Genomic DNA, 18,284 nt, shown 5'->3' with positions numbered 1-18,284 from the left:
TGCCATGCTTATTTGATGAGCAAGTTAAAGATATTAGGAATTTGATATCTTAGGAACAATTCGGGAGAAATTTCAATGATTATTTGACATTGTTGTTTTACAAGATTGCATTGCCTTATCAAAACCTTACAAAATTTCCAATGCCAAAGTTTAGTCTCGTATTTGGCAACCCATTATTGGTGTATCAAACTTCCAGCATGAAATGGACTAGAGTTCCATGAGATAAGGAGTGTTGCTAAAATGTGGTATCAAACTAAATATTAGCCAAGCTTTGTCAACATTTACATAAATGAGTAATTTAGTGAATTTTAGTAAGACCCCACTTGAAGGAAATATATTCAATGAATATGAAATCCATTAGGACACATGATATATATGAGTGTGTGAGAGCCATTGTTGCTCACAATGATGCTTTTCTTTGTTTTAGCTCAAAGAACTTGCATCTATCCATTGGACAATGATGTATGCTCATCAACCCACTTCCTTTTCCTCACAAAAAAAATCGACCCACTTCCTTTGTGCTTCTATGTTATCTATTTTTTTTGTAGAAATCAGAGGTAGCATATATTTAAGAATAGAGTGAAGAAAAGAACGGAATTGGATAAAGAAGGGGACATACCCTATGAGAGAAGTAAGAGAATAATATAGAAGTATTATCGCTGCCTTTTTAATTCTGTTTTCTTATTAATGGAAGTAGTATCCTCCATAACCACTTGAAACATATAGAAGTTACAAGAATGCACCTCTTTGTTTACCTCTACATTTAAGCTAATAACTTCAAACTAAAATATACAATATATTATAGTATAGATATAAAAACAACGAAATGAACCGGCAGTATACAATGAGCTCAACAATCATGAGTCATCAGTTTGTCCCTATTCAAATCCTTGTCCTCCCCTCGGGTACAGCTTTTAGTAGGTCCAAAACATATATATGAGTCACGTATTGTCCATCTCCTAGCCATGTAGCTGATATCCATCAACTTCATTATTATCCTTCTCTTCTTGTAGGTTTGGTACTATATTTTCGTCTTGTGTATATCCTAACTGTGAGATAAGCCCCACAGTGCATACACTACTAGAGAACAGACTTTAGAACGATGTTCCAATTTGGCATTAGCCTCGGCATTTTTTGCCCCCGGGACTAGAGAGGCTTTAGTCCTGGTTGGTGTCTCCAACCGAGACTAAAGGTCCCTGCCCAACGGCTAAATCGGGACTAAAAGTCCTCCAACCTTTAGTCTCGGTTGGTAATACCAACCCAGACTAAAGGTAGACCCTTTAGTCCCATGGGTTAGTTCAAAAGGAAAGCATCCCATCCATTATTAGATGTGTTGTGTAGGTGGGGTGGTAAGCTACGCGCGAGGCAGTGCATGAGGTCTTGGGTTTGAATCTCACGGGGCACAGCGGTGGGAGGCATTATTTTTTTTTAAGCTGGGAGGATCTTTAGTCCCGGTTGTGGCAAACCGGGACTAAAGAACAACACATTTAGCCCCGGATTGCTAGTCCCGGTTGGAAAACCAGGAGTAGAGCTAGTTCCCAACCGAGACTAGATCTTATTTCTGTAGTAGTGATATCTTCGCTCCAGCGTATCCACAAATACACCATCTATAAGTTCTTATTACGATAATACCGCACACTCCATCTTTGCCTTTCTTAAAAGCTTTTGAATTGAATCAATCCCCAGTTGCTCATGACAAAAGCTGTGCTAAATGATTGAAGCAGTCCACACCGTACCATTGGACGGCCACGATGCAGGCCTTTTGTTATCCTTGGCTTGCCGTACCACCAAAGTCCAAATATCCTCCCCTTTCACAAACTTTTCACGTCTTTTATGCCTTGTTGGTGCGAGTCCAAAAAGCTCTCAGCAAAGTGACAGAAGCCTAGCGTAATTTCAAGCTAAAAAAGACCCTAGCTTAATATAATAATAACCACTCAAAAGTGCTAAAAAACAGCGGCCACGATAACAAGCAAACCTAAAACAAAAAAAACTTGCCCCTGCACGGAATCACCACTGGACTGGATTAGTGACGAGACGCACCCAGCGGGGCCCGCGTAAGCGTCCACGTCACCATCCGCACGGGACCTTATAAATAGGCCCACCGCTGCCCATCCCATCCACCCTCTCATGCATGCTACTGCTGCTAATGCTAATCCCCCTCCCAGCCTAATCACCTCCTTAAACCCACGAGCCCCCCGCACCTCACCGGCAGGCGGCAGGCGGCAGGCGGCCCGGCGCCAATGGACTCCTTGGGCTCCGCCTCGTCGTACAAGCTGCAGCTCGCCCTCGCGGCGCTCGTGGGCGCCTCCTCCGCCCCCGTAGCGGCCTACTACCTGCACTACCGTGCCGTCAAGCAGGTCGCTCGCTCCGCCTCCACCAATCGCCGCAGGACCCGCCCGCCCGCCCCCGCCCCCGCCCCCGCCGCCGCCGGCGGGAAGCTCCCTCCGCCGCGCCGCGCTGCCGTCGGCTCTGCCTCGCTTCCCGACCTCTCTGCGTTCTATGATGCCCGCGGCCACGGCGGCGGCGGGCTCGCCTCCGGCGGGTACCTCGTGGAGGAGGAGGAGGAGGATGCGCATGGGGTCTTGGGCCCGCACGCGAACGGTGGCGCGCTCGAACGCGCGGAGCTGCTGGACATCCCCCAGGGATTGCCTAGACTGAACGTGGGCCCCGACGGTATGTTTTTGTTCCCCAGTTTATGGATACGTGTGGGGGTGTGCGGTTGGCGTGGGGTGCAGATTACTGCAGTGTGGGGTGGATAGGATTGGGGAACTTGCTCGGAGATAGGTGGGTTAGGCAGTGGAATAATGAAATAAAACGTTGTTTGCTCATCGAATTTCTGACTATTGCGTCAAGCGCTCAACACCGAGGGCAATATTTCTTTTTTTCTTGAAGCAAGCAAATCATTAGAACGAGTGGAACTTCTAAATACATTTGTATGGAGCATGTGCATACTGAATTTTAGCTTTAGGTGCCATGAAAGTTGTGGGAAGCTAACACTGCAAGTCTGCAATCAGTCATTCTTTATTGATGCACTAATATTTGTTACAATTAGTCAATATTCAAAGCAAAACTCTTAGCACCTCGATTGCCAAGCATAATTTTATGACCTCTGTATTCTAAATCTGGAGATGCCATCATGCATAGCATCATAATAATATCTATTTAATCGACATGAGCTGTCTATAAGCTACATGACATCTGTGATACTTTTTCATCATTTTTTTTTTCTATGCAAGGCAGTGAAGTTTACTTTTCTTATCTCTGCAATAGCTCTTTATAGCAATGGATGGTTATTGCAGGCAGTAAACAATTTGCCCGGACAGTTTCAACTAGACGGGTTGAAATAACTAGACCTAAGTCACCCAAGTCCCCTGCTGCCAGTGCAAGTGCACTTAAGAGTGCAGATGGATCATGTGATGCTATACAAAATAGTGACAATGGCTACATGAACACAAATGGAAACCTGGTAAGTTCCCATCATCCACTTGTTATTGTTGTCAGTTTTCTACTCCCCTCCCCTACTGCCCGCCCCATGCATGCTATATTTTGTAGGGAAAATTGGATCCGTACCATCAAAAGAACACATCTTTATATATATACCATCAAAAGAATCAGTTTTAGATATTTACCATCAAAACATGATTCACGTTATAAGTTGACCAGCTCTATTAACTCTAAGTTATCTCTGACCATTTTGCCCTTGCATATTAGGCCCCATTCTAGCGTTGTGTAACTGTACTTTAGGAGAGCATGTGTAAATAAAAATTTAGTAGGATACAAACACAACACCTCAGCAACGTATAAACACAACAATTCTAGATCCTCATCCACTAATTTTATTCCCTTTGCAAAGCGCTATGTCATCTCCTCACTGTACTAGCAAACTAGATGCTAATAGCTACAAATTTTAGAGTTTCAAAAGGAGAGAAAAAGATTGTTACCTTCTATAACCTCAGAAGGATACATATGGCTCAATTTACAGGTCGATTTTTCAGCACTAGGAGAGAGGGAAAACTTAGGGTTAAGAACAACAAAAAAAGAGAGCAGGAAGAAGAAGAGCTAGGGTGCGAGGAGGAGGCAGTGGGCGCTAGGGTGCACTGCCGGGGAGTGCACCGCCGGGGCAGCACGGCGGCGGCGGTGGCAAGGAGATGTGCCGCTTCTTCTCTGTGCACAAGACTTCTTTTTTCTCTACGTGAAATGCCCTTTCTCTGCGCGCTACTTTTTTCTCTCTCCGCGTGAGACTTAGAAGCAGCGGCGTTCATTTAGTCTCATGGGCAAAATCGGAACATGGTAAAATATGGACCGGCCAAAAAATCTAAAACCAGCGACCAGGCTAACCACTACCGGAGATCGGCTCTTTGCCGAGTGCCACGTGGTTTGCCGAGTGTTTTTTTTTCGGGCACTCGGCAAAGACGCCTTTGCCGAGTGTTTTTTTTTGACACTCGGCAAAGAATCTCTTTGCCGAGTGTTTTTTTTTACACTCGGCAAAGAGCTTCTTTGCCGAGTGTTTTTTTTTATACTCGGCAAAGAGCTTATTTGCCGAGTGTTATTTTTTTTTTACACTCGGCAAAGAAAATTTCAAAGCACATTTTGAAGCAGTAAATTAATTCAAATAAAAAAGTTTTCAACTATAAAGTTGTATAACTCATCAAGATGTACAATGTTTGTTTTGGTCTTTTCTTCATACGACAAAGTGAAAATAAATTTGTTCACAAATCTAACATATCTCTCTGGTAGTTTATGAAACTACAAGAGAGATATATAAGATTTGTGAACAATGTTAGAACGACCATGTCGGATGAACAGATGACCAAACAACCAAAATAAACTTTGTAGATCTCGAAAAGTTATGAAACTTTGTAGTTGACAACTTTTTGATTTGAAAACATTTTGTCATGCAAAACTGTGTTTGAATTTTAAAATTTTAAAATTCAAATTTTGTAAACGACCTCGGATGGAAAAACTTCCTAAACTAAAAGTGTAGATCTCGAAAAGTTATGAAACATTGTAGTTGACAACTTTTTGATTTGAAAACATTTTGTCATGCAAAACTGTGTTTGAATTTCAAAATTTTAAAATTCAAATTTTATAAACGACCTCGGATGGAAAAACTTCCTAAACTAAAAGTGTAGATCTCAAAAAGTTATGAAACTTTGTAGTTTACAACTTTTTGATTTGAAAACATCTTGTCATGCAAAACTGTGTTTGAATTTCAAAATTTTAAAATTCAAATTTTGTAAACGACCTCGGATGGAAAAACTTCCTAAACTAAAAGTGTAGATCTCGAAAAGTTATGAAACTTTGTAGTTTACAACTTTTTTATTTGAATTCGTTTAGGGCCTCAAACATGCAATTTATACTTGGTTTAGTATAATATATTGGGAACTAAAACGGAATCCAGACATAAGTGAGAGTGTGGTGTAGTGGTAGAGGAGGTACGTGCATAGCGGGAGGTCTCGGATTCGAATCGCGTGAGATGGGTGGGCGCTGGCCGGTGGGGGCCTCCATCGATAAAAAAAATTCTATTTTTTTGGGTAAAAATCCCATTTTTTCGGGTTTTTTTCGGTTTCAACTTTGCCGAGTGTCGGGCACTCGGCAAAGTTGGCTTTGCCGTCACTGTTTTTGGCGAGTGCTGTTCGCCGAGTGTTACACTCGGCGAACCATTTGCCGAGTGTTTTATGTATTTTGCCGAGTGTTTCGGACACTCGGCAAACTACAGGAGTCCGGTAGTGAACAAAAGTAGAGAAAATTGGTAAATAGCTGTAACGTTGTTACCTTTTGATGGTAAATATCTAAAACTAATTCTTTTGATGGTATATATCTAAAGACGTGTTCTTTCGATGGTAATGATCCAATTTTCCCATTTTTTGTATGTCAAAGTAGACCTTGGTATGAGTTTGCATGCAAGGAACCACCGGAAGTTAGGCATTTGTTTTGAAATGGTAGAGATAATGCCCATGGTTTAAGTGGCTTTGTGGCTAAAAGTTTTCAGGGATTATTGAGAATGAACTGTTCCATCATTTATCTGGGTTTGTAAAAATATTAACCATCATTCCTTGGATTCAACTGTTGTGAAGTATTAGTGGATTGCCCACCTCTTCCCAGTAGCTTAAGCTTTTGGGTTCACTTGGTTAGTGCATGAAACCTAACATGTTATCAAAGCCAGAGGTCTCGAGTTCGAGTCATCTTTTAAGTCCTCCGCTCCCTTCTTTATTTCCACATTTACGCCTTGTTCTGCCTGCGCGTGGGTGGGAGTGTTGCGATGTATTAGTGGATTGCCCACCTCTTCCCAATAACCTAAGCTTTTAGGTTCGTTGGTGCATGAAACCTAACATCAATCATGTATGATTACATGTTCCAAAGTATAGGGAGTTAAAAGTCAAAAGGTTCTGGGAATGGATATGTGGAGACAGGGTGATTATTCTACTGTTTTTCTTTCATTTAATGATTACAAGTCTGTAGAAAAAGTTATCTCAGGCTACAAGTGAACCAATGTGGATTCCTGTGAACTACGAGACATGATTCATGACATTACAGCACTCCAACATCCCGCCATCCCGGTGAAACAACTTGTCTTTGCATTGAAATGTAATGGCGATAAGCTCCTTTACTGGATGCAATGGAGGTGGTTGCTTGCTAGGGCTGAAACTAAATGTATCCTCAACATGGCAGCATGCGCCAACCTGCCCCCGAGACATTTCCTGATATCAAATAATGATGTAATTTCTTTGCTGCGGTTCATTTTGAAAGGGTATGGCTGAAGTCTATATGAAATGAAGCTTGCTATATTGTGAATGTTGCATGATGCAAAGTGTTAACATCAAATGATCTGCGTTACATTTAGCATACAATGGTATAGGGATTAGGTGAATGACGGAGACTACCTTGACGTAGAAAGGGAATGCACTGTCACCCTATCTCTTAACTCTCCTACTGCTTCAGCTGCCCCTCTATATGACTTCTAATGGGTTGAAGTTCGGAAGCTTCATTGAAAAAATCTTTAATTTTTTTTCCTTGAATGAATGCTGTGTGTCATTTCATTTAAGAGAGAAAGAGGTACAGGGGTGAGGAATGAGGGTAAAACAGCCCCACCTAGAAACACAACACACACTCACACCAGCTAGAACAACAAACAAACTCGCCCCATAGTAGAGCAAAATACGACCAATTGGGCAGCAGTCTACCAACCGGAGCCTAGAGGTCTGGGGAGGGTGACCTAACAAGAAGCTCCTGAAGATTAGAGGCACCTGCCATGCACCAAAGACTATGGGTGTGTTTGGTTCCCAGGAACTTGCCATGCGCACTGTGGCGTCGCCACACCTGCGGTGCCAAAAATGGCCGTGACACCTGTGGCAAGTTTTGCTGTTGTAGATCAATGCAAAGAGTTGTGGCGTGCCTAACTTGATTTGCAATCTAAACAGCTATGTCAGCAGGTGTGGGAGCCTCAACTTTGCTGTGGCATGGTGTGGCGGAGAACCAAACACGCCCTACATTCATCAGCCACTGTTTTTTTCCCTCGAAGACGCAGGAGAGCTAATATCATTTCATTAAGAAGAAAGGTCTGAAGCAGAGGGGAAGAAATCCCAATAACACTCATACACTCAAACACCTACAGCACTCTAGAGTCTAGAAGACTAATAGAACATAAACTGAAAATAAAAACCAAAAGCAACACGACCAGAACTACCTCCAACCGAGCACCAAAGGATTCACTCATAAGTGACAGCTCGCAACACCATTGTAATGCTTGGAGTAGAGCCATTAAAAACACAGTCAATGATGTACTCGAATAATGCATTTGTGTTTGACATTACGCTAGTTTGGTTGCTGTTATGATGCATGGACCAATTCTATACAAATACTATATTCTTCTCCCATTTGGTAGAGAAAGTGGCTGAAAAACCTCTCAGTTTTTTTTTAATTTGGGAATACATTTTGAACAGGAAGGAGAACACAAAGGAAATGCAATTGTGGAAAATGGGGCTGCCAAACCATTAGCTGCAGCAAGCTTGATGCGGTCAAAAGGTATATCCAATGGTCTTCATGCAGTTCAACCTGACCCAGTTGCTGCAGATATTCTACGAAAAGAACCTCAGCAAGAATCATTTATCAAGATGTTAACTACTCCAGAGGGTATGGCATTGTTAATACATAATAGTTCTCAATGCTGATTTAAGGGGTGAAACAATAGCCTTTCATTTGAAACTTTGGCAGAACTAGAAGGACTCAATAGTTTTATTGTTTCACATGCTCTGGTAAGATCACCTGCTTGAACGTTGCTATGCTTTTCGAGTTTTTTCTAAGCACACTCTTTTGACAGAGTGCCTAGATGCTCTAGCTAGTCCTATGCTCCAAAGTAGTCATTTAGATATACAGGACTTCATAATTTTGTCTCAATATTTGGAGTATGTCAAGAACCATAATGGAAAACCATGGTAAATTTTATTACAACTTCTAATTATTGTTGGGTTTTGTGCTTGGCCAGATTCTTATTTCTCTTGTTGATTAGTTTATGATCTTTTTTATGTGAAATTTACAGAATATAATTCAGATACATTGAGAAACTTGTTTATTCAGCTGAAGAAAATCTATAACTGAATTGAATTTTTCTGTACAATATTTATGGAAGTTTATGGGGAATGGTGTTATCTATTTATGGCAGAGATTCCAACTGCTGACGAAATTGAGGTGTTCAAAATCCTTCAGAAGTGCCTCGAGTTAAGAGACTCTTATCTCTTTAGAGAAGAGGTTACTCCATGGGAGAAGGAGGCCATAAATGACCCCTGTACTCCAAAACCTAACCCCAACCCGTTCACTTATGTGCCTGAACCAAAGTCAGAGGTATCTTAGTTCTGCTTATTGCAATCTTATGATATCCTCCCTGTTTTTGTCCTTGAGATTCCATCTAATTGTGGTTTCAGCATGTCTTCCAAATGGTTGATGGCGTTGTCCATGTTTATGCGGATAAAGATTGTACGTTCTTCTACTGGTGTACTTCGCTTGCTTAACCAGATAATTTCATGACTCATTCCCCCCCCCCCCCCCCCCCCCCCTTCTTTTCTTTTCTGGCTCAGGTACAGAGAGCATTTATCCTGTGGCTGATGCCACAACCTTCTTCACGGACTTGCATTATATTCTTCGAGTAACGGCTGCAGGGAACACAAGAACTGTCTGCCATAATCGGTTAAATCTTCTTGAGCATGTAATCATGTCATAAAATTGTTTACCTCCTTCATATACAATGAAAAATATTTGAATGCTCTCCTACAGTTCTTTGGTTGTGATGCATTTCTTATTTCCTTTCAGAAGTTTAAATTTCATCTGATGTTAAATGTGGATAGGGAATTTCTTGCCTAGAAGACCGCACCACCGCATCGTGATTTTTACAATGTCAGGAAGGTTGACACTCATGTTCATCATTCAGCATGCATGAATCAAAAACATCTGTTGAGGTTCATAAAATCCAAACTAAGAAAAGAACCTGATGAGGTATATTCATTAATTAATTAGTGAAATGACTTTCCTGGCCCTTATGGAACATGATAAGATTATCGCCTTACAAATTATTTGTGCATAATATGTCTTTGTAGGTGGTCATTTTCAGAGATGGTACTTATATGACTTTAAACGAGGTTGTAAGGAAAATGGACCCTTGGCCCATTTACTTTGGATTTTGGTGTTTGATGACCAACACAACTAAATTGGACTAATGAATTTGCAAGTGTTTGTTTTGTAGTCCAATAGGGTGCAAGACGTGACTTGGACGAAGGCGACGTGATGATCCAATGATCAACACCTCAAGCAAAACTTTAGAAGCACAAGTGAAGACCCAAGATATCAAGCAAAGTCCAAGCATGAGGATTGGAACCAAGCCGTATGCAAGATCGCGAAGAAACGAGCTCACTGTGATGACCGGACGCTGGACCGGACGCTGGACAAGCGACCGGACGATGTGACCGAACGCTTGGTGGAGACTCGGCAGACAGGCGACCGGACGCGAGGACCGGACGCTGGCGGCAACCGACCGGACGTAGGGCATCAGCGTCCGATCGAGTACAGAGAGGTTCCAGGCGCGCAAAACTGCGACCGGACGCTGGCAGCGTCCGATCGGTAGTTCGCGGCTGCAACGGTCGGGACGACCGGACGCGTCCGGTCAGGACGATTTCAGCGTCCGGTCAGTAGCAGAAAAGCGGGATTTCGTCCCCAACGGCTACTTTCTCAGTGGGGCTTATAAATACAACCCCCAACCGGCCATTTAAGACGTGTGGAGCTGAGGAAACATACCAAGGGTGTTGATACACCATTTTAGTGATCTCCACTTGCTAAGTGCTTAGTGTTTCATCAAGTGATTAGCGTAGGTGCTTTGCGAAGTGCTTAGGTTGATTAGACCACCGCTTATGCGCTTGCTCTAGGTGTATACCTAGTGTTTAGTGAGGTTTGCATACCTCTTGCCACCCCGTGCTTGCGAGCACAAGAGTTGTACATCGGAGGGGCTTGAAGTCTTGCGAGATCGCACCAACCGCGTTTGTGGTGCGGCCGCCACCGTGTACCGAAGGGAACAAGGCCCGCGGCGTTTCGGCCGAAAGCTTGATAGTGAAGACGGCGGGGAGCATCCAGGAGAGGTTTGCCGGAAGGCACGTCGGAGACCCACTTGCGCGTGGGGAAGGCCCGAGGCTATCCACGGAGTTACCCGACCGGGAGCTTGGCCCTTGCGAGGGATTCCTTGCGAGGGGCTCCAACGAGGACTAGGGGGAAGTTTGCGCGCTTCTCGATACCTCGGTAAAAATACTGGAGTCATCGACAGGAGTTTGCATATCTCTACCTTGCTCGTTAAGCTTCCGTATTTACTTTGTTCATATTATTCCTTTTGCGGTAGAGATAGCAACACACTAGCAAAACCTTAGTTGCACATTTAGATAGTTTATCTTTTGCATAGATTTTGCTAGAGTAAGAAGGAGAGGCCATAGTTTGGAGTTAGAATTTTAAGTTGCCTAATTCACCCCCCCCCCTCTTAGGCGTCCGCGGTCCCTTCAATTGGTATCAGAGCCGGTTGGCTCATATTTGGACCTTTGGCTTAACCGCCGTTGAGCCGACGCTACTTAGAGTGGTTGGGATGGATACCGCTAGGCCTCCACAATTTGACGGCACTAACTTCCTCTATTATAAGGCTAGAATAGCTTGCCATCTTGAGGCGGTTGATTTAGGTGTATGGAGAGTCACTCGTGACAGGATGAAACCCATTAAGAATCCCAAAAAACCCACAAAAAGTGATGAAAAAGAATTGCATTTCAATGCTAGAGCGAAAAATTGCTTGTTCGAATCTTTTAGCATGGAGGTTTTTAACCAAGTATTTACTTTAAATACGGCACATGAAATTTGGTTAAAACTCCAAGAGCTCCATGACGGCACAAGTAATGTCCATGAGCAAAAATATTGTCTAGCTAAGCAAAATTATGATTCCTTTACAATGAATGATGATAAGCTTGTTCGTGATATGTATTCACGCTTGAATCTAATTATCAATGAGCTCCATTCAATAGGATTATTAAAGCTAGATGATGCGGACATCGTGAGGAAGATCATCTCCGTGCTACCTCAAAAGAAATATTCAAGCATCATCACCATCCTTCACAATATGGAGGACTTGAGCACCATGACCCCGGGCATTGTCATTGGCAAGATAGTGGCATTTGAAATGTCACGTAAGATGGGTCAAGAAGAGGCCTCTTCATCGAGCAAAGGCAAAGCTCTCGCATGTAGCGAGAAAAAGAAGATGAAGGGCAAGAAAGTTGAGACAAGCTCAAGCTCAAGTTCCTCAAGTGAAGATGAAGATGAGGATGATGATGATGAAGAAGAAGAATCAAGTGATGATCAATCTTCCTCCTCCACCTCCGACCTTGATGAAGAATCAATCAAACTTATCAACAAGGTGGAGAAGATGATCCAAAAGCTCAACGTCAAGGGTGTGCCCATCCAAATCCAAGACCTCATTTTCACCAATCAAAGAAACGAGCAAAGAAAGAGAGGATGCTATGGATGTGGCGAGGTGGGGCACTTTGTGGAAGTTTGTCCAAACAAGCCCACACCCAAAACAAAGAAGAAGGCGTGGAAGAACAAAGCCCTTACATCAATAAGATCATGGGATGATTCTTCAAGTGAAGAAGACCATCACAAGAGGCGAGGGCGCAAACACTCATCATCTAACTCTTCACGTATGTGCCTTATGGCACGAGGTAACGAAAGCTCTTCCTCTAGTGAGAGTGATAGTGATGATGATATGCCTTCTTATCATGAGATTGTGCAACAAAATCTTAAATATGCTAAAGTTTGCACTAGTCAACAAAATAAGCTCAAAAGTTTAAAAAAAAGCTAGATAGTTCACAAGAAGCATACAAAACTTTGCTTGAACAATATGAGAACTTTGCTAATCTCAATGTTGAACTATCTACTAAAATTGAGCAACTTAAGGCTAGTGCAACATCAAATGCATGCACATTCAATGATGAGCAACTCTTAAAGAAAAATGAAAAACTAAAAGAAAAGTTAGCTAGCTCACAAGAAGCATATAATAGTTTGCTTGCTAAAATGGAAATCATGTGCAAACATTGTAATGAGCTAACTAATAAAGTTGCTAATCTTGAGGCCGTCAATTTAACCTCCACCAAGGCATCTAAAAGAATTGAAATAATTAAAAAGGATGCCTCTACTTATTGCAATAATTTATGTTTAGACTCACCTTTGTGCAACCAAGCTTGTGTTGAGAAAGTGATTGTAGATACATGCACACAAGAGGTTGCAAAAGAGAATGAGCAACTCAAGCAAGAAGTAGCTCACCTCACAAAGGACTTAACTCAAGTGAAAGGCAAGGCGAAGCAAACCCAACTTCATCAAGATAACACCGTCAAGGGAGTGAAGAAGCTTAATGAAGGACAAACCGTGGTTTGCTACGTATGCCACAAGGAAGGCCACAAGTCCTATGATTGCAAGGTGAAGAATGGGGGAAGAGCAAAGAAGAAGGAGCAAAAGCAAACAAGCAAGCTCTCCAACACCTACACCAACAAGGTGGACAAGAAGGCCTCCACACCTTATCTCTTGAAGAAGAAGAAAAATGACAAGGTGGTGGCCATCAAGGTGAACAAGCAAGCCAACAATGGGGTCAAACGCTTTTGGGTGCCAAAGGAAATCATTTTAAACATGAAGAGCACCAAGAAGGTTTGGATCCCGAAAGGGAAGTGAGAAGTCCATCGGACTTCGGGGAATTTGGAGACTTGGCAAAGTATGGGTGCATTTCATGGGGTGCATCATGATGGACAAAATCATTGCCAAGTGGGGTAGTGAATACTATGGACCCAAATTCCCCTTCCCATGCTAGGTAACTAGATTTATTTTACTTCAATTGGTATTAGATTTAAAATTTTCCTACAATTGGTATCTTTTAGCATCTAGTTACTCTTCATGCCTATGTTTGCATTTGATTTCTTATATCCTTTGTCATGCATACACTAGGTATATCATATGGTAGGCTTGCTCGGTTTCATTCTTAACCTTTGGAGCAAACCTACATGGTTCACAATTGTTTAAGAGCACGGCACATAGCGTGTCTTACTATTGTTCATCTAATATGTGCCAAAGTCCAAATTGTAGATAATCTCTCCCGAATATCTATTTTGAAAATGATTCTCGCATTCATGAGATGTCATTTTTCAAGTGGTATTTTTTTTTATTCCAAAATCAATGTGCATGATTTCTACAAAGTATTCTACATTTGTGTGCACATATTTAGGGGGAGTAATTCTACAACTTGGATGCTTTGAGACTAACACTTTTTCAAATGGTATCAATTTTTCAAACCTATCACATGTGTAGTAGTCTCATTGTAAGGAAATTGGAGTCCCCGGAGTTAAGCATTATTCTTCATTTGGTATCATCATGTTGACTTCTTTTTGATATTTATATGCTTTCTCCATGCATAATATAGATTAAACTCCTTTATGCAATAATTTGCCAATTAAGCATATGCTTTGCCTTCCATCATATGTATGCATATATTTAGGGGGAGCTTAGTCTATATGATGTGAGAGTCAAATTTTATGATCTATTCAATTCTACATACAAAGGATCACAAAGTTTGACCCTCCCTTGTGTTACTAATGTCTTTCTTCTCGGTGTTTGATGCCAAAGGGGGAGAATTTGGAGGACCAAAGGCAAGCATTAAGTTAATATCTACAAATGGTAATGGTCCGAGAATGGGAGGATAGTGGATTATGGATTAGTCTAAGTAATGAGGAGAATTTATAGGAAGCAAGACTTTAATCCATAATGCCACATGGGGACATTTGCAAGGGCAAGTTAGGTCTTCGATTGGTATCATAGTCTTTTAAGTAGTATCTCTTAGCATCATATATCATTGCCCCTTGCATTGCATCCTAGCAAGTAGATAGTTTTTAAATTCAAAATTTTTATAATTTGCTTGCTTTGGTCGTGTTGTCATCAATCACCAAAAAGGGGGAGATTGTAAGGAAAATGGACCCTTGGCCCATTTACTTTGGATTTTGGTGTTTGATGACCAACACAACCAAATTGGACTAATGAATTTGCAAGTGTTTGTTTTGTAGTCCAATAGGGTGCAAGACGTGACTTGGATGAAGGCGACGTGATGATCCAATGATCAACACCTCAAGCAAGACTTTAGAAGCACAAGTGAAGACCCAAGATATCAAGCAAAGTCCAAGCATGAAGATTGGAACCAAGCCGTATGCAAGATCGCGAAGAAACGAGCTCACTATGGTGACCGGACGCTGGACCGGACGCTGGACAAGCGACCGGACGATGTGACTGAACACTGGGTGGAGACTCGGCAGACAGGCAACCGGACGCGAGGACCGGACGCTGGCGGCAACCGACCGGACGTAGGGCATCAGCGTCCGATCAAGTACAGAGAGGTTCCAGGCGCGCGAAACTGCGACCGGACGCTGGCAGCGTCCGATCGGTAGTTCGCGGCTGCAACGGTCGGGACGACCGGACACGTCCGGTCAGGACGATTTCAGCGTCCGGTCAGTAGCAGAAAAGTGGGATTTCGTCCCCAACGGCTACTTTCTCGGTGGGGCTTATAAATACAACCCCCAACCGGCCATTTAAGACGTGTGGAGCTGAGGAAACATACCAAGGGTGTTGATACACCATTTTAGTGATCTCCACTTGCTAAGTGCTTAGTGTTTCATCAAGTGATTAGCGTAGGTGCTTTGCGAAGTGCTTAGGTTGATTAGACCACCGCTTATGCGCTTGCTCTAGGTGTATACCTAGTGTTTAGTGAGGTTTGCATACCTCTTGCCACCCCGTGCTTGCGAGCACAAGAGTTGTACATCGGAGGGGCTTGAAGTCTTGCGAGATCGCACCAACCGCATTTGTGGTGCGGCCGCCACCGTGTACAGAAGGGAACAAGGCCCGCGGCGTTTCGGCCGAAAGCTTGATAGTGAAGACGGCGGGGAGCATCTGGGAGAGGCTTGCCGGAAGGCACGTCGGAGACCCACTTGCGCGTGGGGAAGGCCCGAGGCTATCCACGGAGTTACCCGACCAGGAGCTTGGCCCTTGCGAGGGATTCCTTGTGAGGGGCTCCAACGAGGACTAGGGGGAAGCTTACGCGCTTCTTGATACCTCGGTAAAAATACTGGAGTCATCGACGAGAGTTTGCATATCTCTACCTTGCTCGTTAAGCTTTCGTATTTACTTTGTTCATATTATTCCTTTTGCGATAGAGATAGCAACACACTAGCAAAACCTTAGTTGCACATTTAGATTGTTTATGTTTTGCATAGGTTTTGCTATAGTAAGAAGGAGAGGCCATAGTTTGGAGTTAGAATTTTAAGTTGCCTAATTCACCCCCCCTCTTAGGCGTCCGCGGTCCCTTCAGAGGTTTTTGAGAGCTTGGACTTAACTGGGTATGTTTTGGATTTCTCCTACGTTCATGTCATTAGATGTTATTTCTCTCTTGCAAAGGGTCCTTTCTGTAAGAGGTACACAACAATAGATGAGTTGCCTATTCCTCAGTATCACAGCTAGGGTCTCCCTCGATCTAGATCTCATCGTGCCGCGGACGTTGGTTAAGCCACTGGCATGCTTTCCAGTCAGTTGGCAACTTCACCTTTCTCTTCCTCTTATCCCTCTGCCGTCCCACTAGTGTCCCCCCCACTACCACCACTGGTGTGCCACCACCGCGCGGCTGCACCACACACTGTTCTGCCACCAATGTGCGCCTACGCCTGTGCCACTCGTGTCTGCCCAGTCTACCGCAGCGGGCCTAGTCGTGGCCTCCCGTGTGCACTCCACTTGCCATGAGCCTTGAGTAAAAAAAGGGACAAGGGAGGTGTAATAGAAAGTAGGGGACTGTAGCATGGCCATGGCATTCGTTGCATGTCTTGGTCCTGGTCTGGCACCAATTGGGGTGAATTCGCCTTTCACGTGGAGAACCACGTAGGCAGACAATAGTTGTGGGGGCTACCTCAGGGTGAGTGGAAATGTCTGCCATGTCTGGCTCTTCCGACACCGCCTACCTACCTGGCTAATGTTGCTGCTGATGTCAAGGTGGCTCTTCTTGTGGTATACGAGGTTGAGATGGACTCTACCAGTTTGATCTCTCTGCCTATGAGACTTGGTTGTCTGAGGAGGCCTATGCTAAGGCTATCTTCCTTGTGAGCATTGAATTTGATCTGTTAAATGTGGGCTCAGCTTTGCAGCAGTTACGTGATTTTTAACGAGGCGATGAATCTTGCTGTTGTTGAGGAGGCTCAGTTGTTTTGCCACCTTGACTCTACCATGGAGGACTTTCAGTTGTTTGGCATCGAGTTCTGTGGTGCGTGCTGTGACCGTCATCAAAGTTAGAGAGACTCCCACCGTCATCGAAGTCAGAGAGACTCCCACTTGCTGTATTGACAAGAAAGGGAGCTGCTACTATTGTGCTCCTTTGGACCGAAGGGGGGGAGCAGCAGACTACAAACCTAACATTTCTTCTCCCAATCCTGCTGCTACTCCTTGATATTGATCACGCCGATTTTGGCCCGAAGCTCCTTGAACCGAACACACCCGAGAGACTTAGTGAAGCTGTCTGCAAGCTGCCGCCTAGAGTCGACGAGAACTTGAGTACAATTTATCCTCCATCGACACAATCACAAATGAAGTGATATTTGATGTCGATGTGTTTGCTCCGGTCGTGGAGGACTAGATTCTTTGCAAGGGCGATGGCGGGTTGATAGTCCATCAACGTCAGTGCACAAGCCTCTTCACCGGTGAGCTTGTGCAGCAGTCTGCAGAGCCAAACTCGTTGGCATGCAGCCATGGTCGCCACGATGTACTCTGCCTCACAGGTTAACAACGAAACCACCTAGGCGACAGGGGATGAGCCGAGCAGGAAGAAGTAGGAACATGCCGAAAGTGCTCTTCCGGCCCTCGACGTCGCTCGCCATGTCACTATCGCTGTACCCCTTGAGCTACAGTCCTTGGGGAAGATGTTGTACGACCATAGTCACAGCTTCCCTTGATGTAACGCAACAGGTGCTTGACCGCAACCTAATGATCCTCCCTTGGATCTACCATGAACTTACTCACATAGCCCACGGTGAAGGCAATTTCTGGTCGTCTGTGAGTCCGGTAGCGTAGACTGCAGACGATGCTGCAGTAGTGTGTGACATCGACCTTTGCCATGGTGCTCGCCTTTGATAGCTTGAGCCTCTCCTCCATTGGCGTCTGACATGGCTTGTACTCCACCATGCCGCTCTACTCCTAGAGTTTTCACGCGTACACCCTTTGGCAGAGCATGGTGTAGCTCCTCCCCTACTTCACCTCAATGCTGAGGTAGTAGGTGAGTAGGCCGAGATCGCTCATACGAAAATGGGCTATCATCTCGTGCTTGAAGCCGTCGATGTCCTCCTGCCTTGCCTCGGTGATGATCAGTCATCCACATACACGCCGACAATGAGGTGCCCCTTCCCCATCTGTCGTGCGTATAGGGCGTGTGTCAGTGCGAAAAGTGACCAACAAGTAAATATTTGTAGTTTTGCTGTGCGTTGTGATCGGATGTGGCCTAGCACTCAATGACATATGATTTATACTGGTTTAGGCAACGTGTCCTACGTCTAGTTTCAGTCGGTCGGTGACTTTATTCCTAAGCCTAAGTGCTCGAAGTTTGCTGTGGGGTTACAAATGAGTAGGAATGAGAAGGGGGTGTTAGAGGCCCGGTCGGACTCTGAACCGAATGGGCGAGAGTGATGGGTGCTCTAACGTGTGCTAAG

The 18,284-nt window shown here is 44.0% G+C and overlaps 1 pseudogene; it reads left to right on the top strand.

Annotated features, from left to right (window-relative positions):
- Positions 1-2,169: 2,169 nt before the first annotated feature.
- The window catches only part of LOC136511896 (probable AMP deaminase), a 32,881-nt pseudogene continuing 16,766 nt past the window's right edge, over positions 2,170-18,284 (top strand).

Source organism: Miscanthus floridulus, chromosome 16, assembly GCF_019320115.1.
Source record: "Miscanthus floridulus cultivar M001 chromosome 16, ASM1932011v1, whole genome shotgun sequence".
Classification (NCBI taxonomy): Eukaryota; Viridiplantae; Streptophyta; class Magnoliopsida; order Poales; family Poaceae; genus Miscanthus; species Miscanthus floridulus.
Note: the sequence above shows the minus strand (reverse complement) of the source record. Positions and strands in the feature narration are given on the sequence as shown.